The following is a 10482-nucleotide window of genomic DNA, read 5'->3' on the forward strand; positions in this document are numbered from 1 at the left end:
ATATATGCTCGAAAATTGAGACGAAAAACATTGTCTCCACTCTTTTATAATATGGTGAATGGGCCACATCGGATTGGTCTCAACTTATTTCCTTACCCTTTCATCCTGACCTTGCTGATGTGGAGCCACACTCTGTCTCCAACCTGGAATTGGTGATTGACTTGGTGCTTATCATGTTGAGCTTTGTATTGAGCTTGAATTTTCTCCAACTGCTCCTGCACTGCTTGGTGAATCATTTGAATTCGTTGAATGAACTTCCGTGCTTTATCCCTGTCATCTTTCCCACTGGAATATTCATCCCTCCCAAATACCATGTCTAAGGGATCCTTTGTAAAATATCCAAATCATGTCTCGAATAGTGAACTTTGAGTGGATGAATGCACTGCCCGGTTGTATGCATGTTGTACATAGAGAAGTTCCTCATCCCACAACTTGGGATGCTTGCCACAGTAGCCTTAGACTAAATGTATCACTGTGTAGTTGACAACCTCTGTTTATCTATCGGTCCGTGGATGAAATTTCATGCTCCTCTTCATCTTGGTGTCCATCATTTTCCACAAACTCATCCAAAACTCTCTAAGAAAGCAAGAGTCTTGATCAAAGAAAATGGATGTGGGAAACCCAAAATAGACCCATACAAATTGGAAGAAGAGATGAGCAGTCTGCTTTGCAATGACCTGCTTTTTACAAGGAATTAAGACACATTTTCCTAAATCTATCCACAACGGTATACAAATACTCATGACCTCTCCTAGATAAAGGCAAACCGCCAACAAAAATCCATTGGCACACTTTCCCATGGATGACTCGGAATAGGGAGTGGTGTGTAGAGCCCCAATTTTCTATTATTGGGCTTGATAATTGAACACAACACACATCCCTTTACATACCGAGTCACAATATTTTTCATGTGAAGGCAATAACACCTCTACAAATGACACAAAGTTTTCCCTACACCAACATGGCCTGACACAAGAGAGGTATGTGCCTCTATGATTACATGTATTCCCTCATTGGTGGGGATATAAAGTTTGCCAAGGTGGTGCAACAACTTTCTCTGCAAATGGTAATTATTCACTTGCAATCCATGAGTCAACTTTGCATAAATCTCCTTAAAATCAATGTCATCAACATAACTTTCAAAAGATAAAGAAGCATTTTACAATACTATAGATGCAGAAATAGGACGGCAAGAAAGCATATATGCCACTTTGTTGCTAGTTCCCTTCTTGTATTTTATTACCAAGTGAAACTATTGGAGGAATCCCATCCATCTGAAATGACGTGCTAGTTGAAGTTTGGTTTGCGACTGGAGGTACTGCAAGGGCTGGTGTTTTGTGTGAATGATGGTCTCCTTGTCAATAAAATAGTACTTCCACTTCTTCATGCTTTGAACCAAGGCATACGACTCCTTGTCATATGTGGGATAGTTCATAACAACTTGGGAGAATGTCTCCGAATGGTAATATATAGGTTTCATTTGCTGCATCAACACTACTCCCATGGCGTACCCACTGGCATTTGTCTCGATCTCAAAAGGCTACTGGAGGCTAGGTAAGGCCAAAACTGGTGCGATACTGATCTTCTCTTTTAGTGTATCAAAGGCTTTCTGCTGCTTTCCTCCCCATTGAAAGGTTTGCTTCACACTTGTCAATGCATGTAAGGGGGATGCAATGACAGAGAAGTTGGCAATGAACCTTCTCCAGTATTGTATTGCACCCAAAAATCTACGAACCTCTGTAACATTGGTGGGTTTAGGCCACTTTACAATCACATCAATTTTAGAAGGATATATTTTTAATTGTCCACCTCCAACAATGTGACCCAAGTAAACCAAAGAGGTCTTACCAAATTCACACTTAAACATTTTGACATACAAATTTTCCTTTTGCAAAGCATCAAGCACCTTTTTAACATGACTCACATGATCTTCGCATGTTCCACTGAAAACAAGAATTTCATCAAGATACACAAGTACAAAATCATCAAGAAAAAGGTCTAAAAATATCATTCATCACCCTCATGAATGTGGTCGGAGCATTGCATAGTCCAAATGGCATCATCAGCCATTCAAACAACCCCTTTTTTGTCTTGAATGTAGTCTTCCATACATCTTGTTTTGCAATCCTGACTTGATGATAGCCATTGTGCAAATGTAGTTTTGTGAAATAGACAACATTTTTCAATTGATTTAACAAATCATCAATGCGAGGGAGAGGTTACCGATTCTTCACCGTTATTTTGTTGAGTTCTCTGTAGTCCACGCACATCATCCATATGTCATCCTTCTTTGGCACCAACACGATGGGTGAGCCAGATGGAGAAGAACTTAGCATCATGACCCCTTGGTTCAACATTTCCTGCACCTGCTTCTTTATCTCCTCCATCTCAATGGCTGACAACTTATACATACCAATGTTGGGTAAAGGAGCACCCTGCTGCAAGTGAATCTCATGTTGGATCTCATGATTTGGAGGAAACGCACTTGGTTCTTGAAAAATACCATTATAGTTAGAAATAATTTCATACAATTTTTTTTTATGAGTGGGATCAAAACCTTGGGAAATATTCAGATGTCTCTGCATCTTTTGCTCTCACAACCATGAGCATGCACCCATTTCTGGAATTGATCAATCTCTTCATATGACATGCACTTACAAGACTGACACTGATTTTGGCACGATGAACTCTAACAATGTATTCCACCTCATCTTTTGTGAGATGATCCTTGTTTGCATGGAGAAATAAAGTTGCTTTCTTGTCATTTAAATATGGACTCCCCAATACAATGCCACAAATATCTAAAGGTAGAACATCAACGTCAACCTCATCTACTAGTTTGTATGCAATCACAAATCTAGATCTACATTTCTTGGTTACATGTAATTTGACTTTATCACACACCCAACCAAGAGGGTAGGGCTTCGGATGAGGCTTGGTCTCTAACCCTAACTTCTTAACCAAGGATTCTGAAATCAAATTTTCTTGTGAGCTCGGATCAAACAAGGTTTCTACTTTAGTATGTTTCATTATGACTCTAATGTGGAATAATTCAATCGTATTTCGTTCATTAACAAGAGACTCATTTTAAGAACTTGTACTAACATGCAATTCAGAATTTTCATTAACATGAAGAGAAAGAGTACCTAGTATGCCCACTACTGTGATCTATGTCTCGTCTCTGGAGTTTGATCCAAGGTCTTGTTATATGGTTGCCAACGTCTTTTGCTTGTTCTTTCCACCAAATCTCTTTAGTTTCAACTCTGGATGCAAATTCCAACAATTTTCATCATCATGGCCTTCTTGCAATGTGTACAAGATGGATTTTCTCCTTCCTCCTTATTGGTTGTAGCTTCCTTCTTTTCCTTTCCCTTGCCTTTTCCTTTGAACTTGCTATTATGAGGTTTGAAGGATGATTTCTTGGGTTGATCTTCTTTGTCATTCTTTCCCCTACTTTCAAGGTGAATGGCCTTCACACTGGCCACATCAATAGTAGTAGGCTTAAATAACAACAAAGAATGCTTGTTGTAACTATGTAAAGCACCAATATATTTTGTTACAGTTTCTGGTGAATCAAGTGAAATGCCCAAATTCAAAGCTTGTTTTCTAAACTCTTCTGTGAAGATTTATACATTTTGATTCTTTCCTCGTCTCAAATATTGCCATTCCATTAAAACCTTTTGTCGATAATCTTAAGGATAAACTGATCTTTTAATGTAGAAAAAAAATTGGACCGAGAAGAAAGGAGATTACCCAAGTTTTTGCTGTCTTTCTGGAACTTGCTCTTCCACCAGACGAGAGCAGTGCCACTCAGCCAAAGAGATGCTAATTGGATCTTGGCCTCATCCTCCTGATCTGCTAAAGTTGACAATAAACCTCGATCTGTCTGATCCAATTGTTTAATTTCTCTACACGACCTTCTCCATTATATATGGGAAAATCAAACTTTACATCTAGCTTGAAAAATGGCTTCATAGATGCATTCCTATGATCTCTGTTAGAATTACGAGAAGATTAAGAAGAAGAATTGCCACTAGAGGATGGAGAGGGCAGTTCAGGAGGCTCTCCTCTTCAACTTTCATGCTTTACCAAGGCATGATCATCAGATTCCTTCTTCTCAGAATTGATTTTATTCTCATATTCTGCAAACAACTTGTCAACTTTCTTTGCCATGGTGAAGAAGATTTTGCGATAATTTCGTTCTTCCACCGTTCAAGCTTTCTCATTTTCCATGTTCCGTCTTCGTGCTGCACGCGCTGCTTCGGGATCAAAGGATTTGAGTTTTCCTTCTCCTCTTTGGAGCTTGTTCCTGGTTAGCATTCACTCATGCAACTCGCATCAAGAAGACCTGCTCTGATACCAAACTTGATACAAATCTTTTACTTCATGGATGCATACAAAATTGCATTTAAAAGAGCATGTAACCAAGTAAGATAAACACATGAAAAGAAGAGGAAATCAAAAGCAACCATGAGATCAAAGGCACAAGACAATTTGATGACAAAGTTCACCTAATGTGGGTTACGTCTTCGGGCCCTGCTCAATGTGGGGAGGCTTCTTTCATTAAATGGAAGCATAAATAAAATTACAATCAATTACATAAATGACCCTTATACCTCCATTTTCCGGAATGGTCTGAAAATGCAAAGTTCAGTTGCTAAAACGAACATCACCATTGGATTCATGGTGTGAAATCGTGTCAAACGACTATAAACTTGACCATGTTATGAGAAGGTGATTTTTGGAGCTCTAAAGAATCTTTAGATTCCCTTAAGATTCTTTGTAAAAAGATTCTCCCAAGATTCTCTAAGAATCTTTCTCGATCACTTTGCCCGCCTTGGCGCAGTTCTGCCTGGGGTGCGCTCCTGTTTCTGCTTGTAATTCATCCTCTCAATTCCGTTGGTTGTATCTCTCTCCTCCCCCATGTTGGACGAAATGTAGGTTTAAGTAGTGATGGTTGGGCAAACTTTCCAACGTATGGTCGAATGACCTGTTGGTTGGTGACATCGAAATTACGTCATTGTGGCTGGAAGGTCTCAGGTGCCAAACCACGAGACTCTTGTTATGGCATATTGATGTTATTTTTGGCGCGCGTGATTCTTTTGTTTGGTTTTGCTGTTATGATTGGTTATGAGGCCGACCATTTGGCGGGTCGACCCACCGGGCTGGGCGAGTTCAAATCCCATCAGCGTCACAGTGGGCACATGGTTGTTAGTTGTTGCACGCCATATATATATATATATACCCTCCAGTGAATATATGTGGGTTGACGGGGTTTGACCACTTGCCAACCGGTTGGTTTTGTTTATTTTTAATATAATATATGGTTCGTGAGAGGTGGCGGGGTTGGTGGCCCACCCCCTATATTTTTAATATTTTTCTTTTAATACCAACCTTAAAAACCAACCATTGGATTTTTAGGGGTCATTAGGAAAATTAAATAGGCAACAAATTCGTCTTTTTCGACTGCCAAAATCTGTCACCGTAGGATGCCTAATTGTTGCCTCATTAGCCACTCTCACCAGGCCTTGTCTGACCAAAACTTTGACCGCCATAACTTTCACATACAAACTCAGATTGGGATATTGTTCACGTCGTTAGGAAGCTTGCAACGAGATCTTTGATCTCACCTTGGTTCTACTGCAATCCATTGACTTTGATTTTTGAGGTTTTTCAAAGCCACTTCTATTTCTAGAGATCCCTGGATCAGATATATTATTCCATGTCTCAAGGTATTTCATATACTTGTAATGTCCGTAGTTTTAGATATTTAGTTTCAGCGAGTGTTATAGGCAGTGGTTAGATGATTGAGTATGAGATACCCAATTGCATATTACTATTATTTGTATTGATTTGTTCACATATTAACATTGGAAGGTGTTTTGGGAAATTGCGAGATGAATGTGTATTAGATATCCAATTGGATACGTGCTCTTATTTATGTAGATTTGTTTATAGATTAACACTAGATTTTGAAAAACGATATCAATAAGACATTAGATTATGTTTCTCAATGATGCTTGCTCAATTTCAAAGAAATTATTTATTTAAGGTTAGAAATTCAGTAAGACAAAAGAACCACACATATAAAACGACGAGTTGTTTGAAATCGTGCACTCAACTGTGACCCACGGTAAATCCACTGGTTCACCTGTTGCGGCAACTTGTTGGTCACCAATGCAGCTACTCACTAAGTGACTAAGTCACTATTGTGACAACTATAAAAACATGAAATTTAGGAAATGTAACAACAATTTTAAAAAAACATGAAATTTAGGAAATGTAACAACAATTTTAAAATTTTGTTACTGGCACATGAAATTTTTTAACAATGAGCAATATAATAACAATTTACCAGGAAAATCCCCATTCAAAATTTGAAAATCGTCCGTTACCTTTGCTCGCTGACCCGAAATTCCCCATACAAAATTTGAAAATCGTCCATTAACGCTTGCACGCCTGGTCGGTGTGAGTTGACGGAGCTAAGGACGGAGACAGAGTTGGGAGTGGAAACAAAAACGGAGACGAAGGGTAGACAACGACAGACACGGAGGCTAGATGACATTGGAGTGGGAGGTGAAGGGTAATGAGAGGTTAGTCATCAACAACGGGAAGACGCAAAAAACGAAGAGTAAATCGCCTTAAAAACCAATGCCTCCACCGAACAAAGGAGAGATCTTCCAATTTCTTAATGCTTGTATCGTTCCAAAATTTAAAAAACGTTGTTTTTGTACAGTGTCTCTGTCATGTTTGGCACCTTTGTTTTCGAGCATTCTACCATATGCGGTGCTCTAGATTGTCTAACTTTGCACCATCTATTTGATTGGAAGCAATGATACAAGAGATCCGAAAACATGAAATTCATACACTTACTACCCATTTCGAGGTTTGTAGGCTTCAAATTCTGGAATGACAGATATTTCTACCAGTTTGTTCAGCGTTACAGTCATGTTGGTAGCAACATTTCTGCTCTTGAATGTATACCCACTAATTATGCTCGTCTTTTAGAAGAGTGTACAAAGACAAAATCTCTATCTGAAGGCAAACGACTCCAAGCGCATATGATCATGAGTGGATTTAATCCAAGCATTTATACGACAAATCGCTTATGCAACTTGTATGTGAAGTGTGGTAAATTGAAGGATGCACGCCAAGTATTTGACGAAATGCCTGAACGAGATGTTTTCTCGTGGGCCAGGATGATTGCAGGATATGCCAGGAATGGGTCTTTTGAGGATTCGCTCAGGCTTTTTGAAGAGATGCCGGAACGAACTGTGGTGGCTTGGAATGCAATAATTGCAGGGTATGCGCAGTATGGACATGCCCGGGAGGCTCTGGAATTTTTCAGCGAATTTCAGCATGCGGGGATGAAGCCAGACCGAATTACGGCCTCTAGTGTTTTAAGCTTGTGTTCGAGTCTGGAGAGTTTGCAATATGGCAAGCAGGTCCATGCTCACTCTATCAAAGCCGGCTTTGATTCAGACGTGTTTGTGGGTTGTGCTCTTATTGATGTGTATGCCAAATGTGAGAGTATAGAAGATGCACGCCAAGTGTTTGACAAAATGTGTGAACGAAATGTGGTTTCTTGGAATGCAATTACTGCAGGATATGCTAGATGCGGGATGATGGAAGATGCACGCCAAATGTTTGAAAACATGCCTGAACGAGACATGGTTTCATGGACTGCGGTTATTTCAGGATATGCCCAATGCGAGTGTGGAAAAGAGGCGTTGGAACTCTTCACAGAGATGAGAAAGGTAGATATTGGGATAGATCAAGTCACTTTGGCCAGTGTTCTTAGTTCCTGCGCTATACTTACCGCTGTGGAGCAGGGAAAACAGGTACATGCCTATGTTTTCAAAACTGGTTTTCAGTCATTTTTGTCTGTGAGTAATGCCCTTATTACCATGTATGCGAACTGTGGAAATGAAGTTTATGCTTCCCGGGTGTTTGAGAAAATGCCTATGCGAGACGCGTTTTCATGGACTGCGTTGGTTGCAGGGTATGCGAGATGTGGAAGCATAGAAAATGCACGGCAATTGTTTGACATGATGCCCAAACGGAACATTGTTTCCTGGAATGCGTTAATAGCAGCATATGCCCAGCATGAACCCATCGAGGAGTCGCTGATACTCTTTTGTCAGCTTCAACAAACGGACATAAAACCAGACCGAGTTACCTTCACCTCTGTAGTAACTGCATGTGCCACTCTAGCTGTGCTGGATTATGGAAAGCATCTGCATGGTCACATTATTAGAGCCGGATTTGAATCAGGCATCTCTGTGGGCAATGCTCTTGTCAGTATGTATGTTAAATGTGGGAACATTGATGATGCACGCCTTCTGTTCAACAACATTGAACGAAATACAGTGTCATGGAACGCAATGATTGCAGGATATGCCCAGCATTCTCATTGTGAGGATGCCTTAGAATTGTTTTCCCAAATGCAACATGCAGGTGTGAAGGCAGATCAATTTGCCTTGGGCAGTGTTCTTAGTGCATGTGCCAGTCTAGCAGCTCTGGAGCACGGCAAACGTGTACACTCCCACATCATCAGAAATGGATTTGAGTCCTATTTATCGGTAGATAATGCACTTATTACCATGTACTCCAAATGTGGGAGCATAGAGGATGCATTCCAAACTTTTGACACGATGTCTGAAAGAAATGTCATTTCATGGAATGCAATGATTGCGGGCTGTGCTCAGCATGGCTGTGGTAACGAAGCTCTCAAACTTTTTGCACAAATGCCACAGACGGGCATTGAACCGGACCAGATCAGCTTTGTTTCTGCCCTATCTGCATGCAGCCATTCGGGTTTAGTTGACGAAGGGCTTCAGCTCTATGATTCGATGTGTCAAGATTATTGTATTGCTCCAAGAGAAGTTCATTATGCCTGCATGATTGACCTCCTTGGCCGGGCCGGGCGCCTAGATGAGGCCAGGGACTTCATGAAAAGCATTCCATTTGCACCTGATGCAAATGTGTGGGGAGCATTACTTGGTGCCTGCCGAATGTATGGCAACATTGATCTAGGAAAACATGCAGCAGAATGCCTTTTTCAGTTGGAACCACAGAATGCTGCTAAATATGTGCTGCTCTCGAACATCTATGCTGCAGCTGGCAGATGGGATGATGTAGCAAAGGTGAGAAGAATTATGAAAGATAGGGGAGTGCAAAAGCATCCAGGATGCAGCTGGATTGAAGTGAAGAACAAAGTGCACACATTCATGGTTGAAGACAAATCTCATCCACAAACGGAGGAGATCTATTCAACATTGGAAGAACTAGCCAGACAGATGGAGGCAGCAGGGTATGTTCCTGACACTAACTTTGTATTACATGATGTGGAGATGGAGCAAAAGGAACATTCCCTGTATCATCACAGTGAGAAGCTTGCGATAGCCTTTGGGCTTATTAGCACACTGCCAGGAATACCTATCCGAATAATGAAGAACCTTCGTGTCTGTGGAGATTGTCACACTGCCACCAAGTTTATTTCAAAGATTGTCCAGCGTGAAATTATTATAAGGGATGCCAACCGATTCCATCATTTCAAGGATGGATTGTGTTCTTGTGGAGATTATTGGTGATGCTAAACTCATGTTGGAGTTGTTGAACCTATATTTAAAAATGGCTTAGCATCGTAACTAAACCCATGTACTTGGATTGTATCAAAGTCATGCTGGAGTCATTAAACCAGTATTTCAAAATGGCTTAGCATTCTGTTCGACTAAGTGGAGGGTCAGCAAAATGGCTTATGAGTTATACAAATGAAAGTGCTTTACAAGTTTGTTAAGGGTTTCACCGTTTACTACATTTGCTGTTTGCATGGCAAACTTTGAATTCATTAATTATTTATAGAATATGCTGTTTGATACTAAATGGGGTTATGCACATCCCAAGCATGTAAGTGCCCAGAAGGCCCACCTTGCTGATCGATGTACAAAACAAACTTATTCCATGGTCCAAAATGACTCGCAAAATTTTAGTAGTTATAAATTTGATGATGAGTGCAGTTTGTGACTTGAAACGTAGACTTTTAAACATGACACCTGTGAATTCATTTCCGAAACATCATTCCTCAAAACTCAACCACAGAAGTATCCAAAGAGCAATTGAAATTGGTTTATTCAAATAATATTCAACCCATAGTATCTAAGTCAAGCTGCTTTCATTGCACAAACCATGAGGTTATAAGAAATTTAAATTAAAAATGAAACCGGGTATTTATGTATTTTGGTAATTACCTTTACATTTTGTTGTTCATCAATTGCGTAGCTTATTCTTGTGGTTTGTCACTTTCTACTTCATATTAAGTCTTGATTCATGATTGATCGGTGCAGAGAATCCGAATTTCCTTTTAAGCAGAGTTTTCTGACCTACAATTTTTTCCTCTACATACATTTTTAATATGTTTATATGAAATATCTACATAAAGCACTCATGGACGTGGTGCTTTAATTGTGTTATGGTTTCTTG

General features: G+C 40.0%; 1 pseudogene; it reads left to right on the top strand.

Moving 5' to 3' along the window:
• Positions 1-6315: 6315 nt before the first annotated feature.
• On the top strand, positions 6316-9932 carry LOC149263662 (pentatricopeptide repeat-containing protein At2g22070 pseudogene; annotated as a pseudogene).
• The last annotated feature ends 550 nt before the right edge of the window (positions 9933-10482 follow it).

Source organism: Pinus tabuliformis, chromosome 6 (assembly GCF_031772625.1).
Source record: "Pinus tabuliformis cultivar Carrire ecotype Pingquan chromosome 6, CPIR1, whole genome shotgun sequence".
Classification (NCBI taxonomy): Eukaryota; Viridiplantae; Streptophyta; class Pinopsida; order Pinales; family Pinaceae; genus Pinus; species Pinus tabuliformis.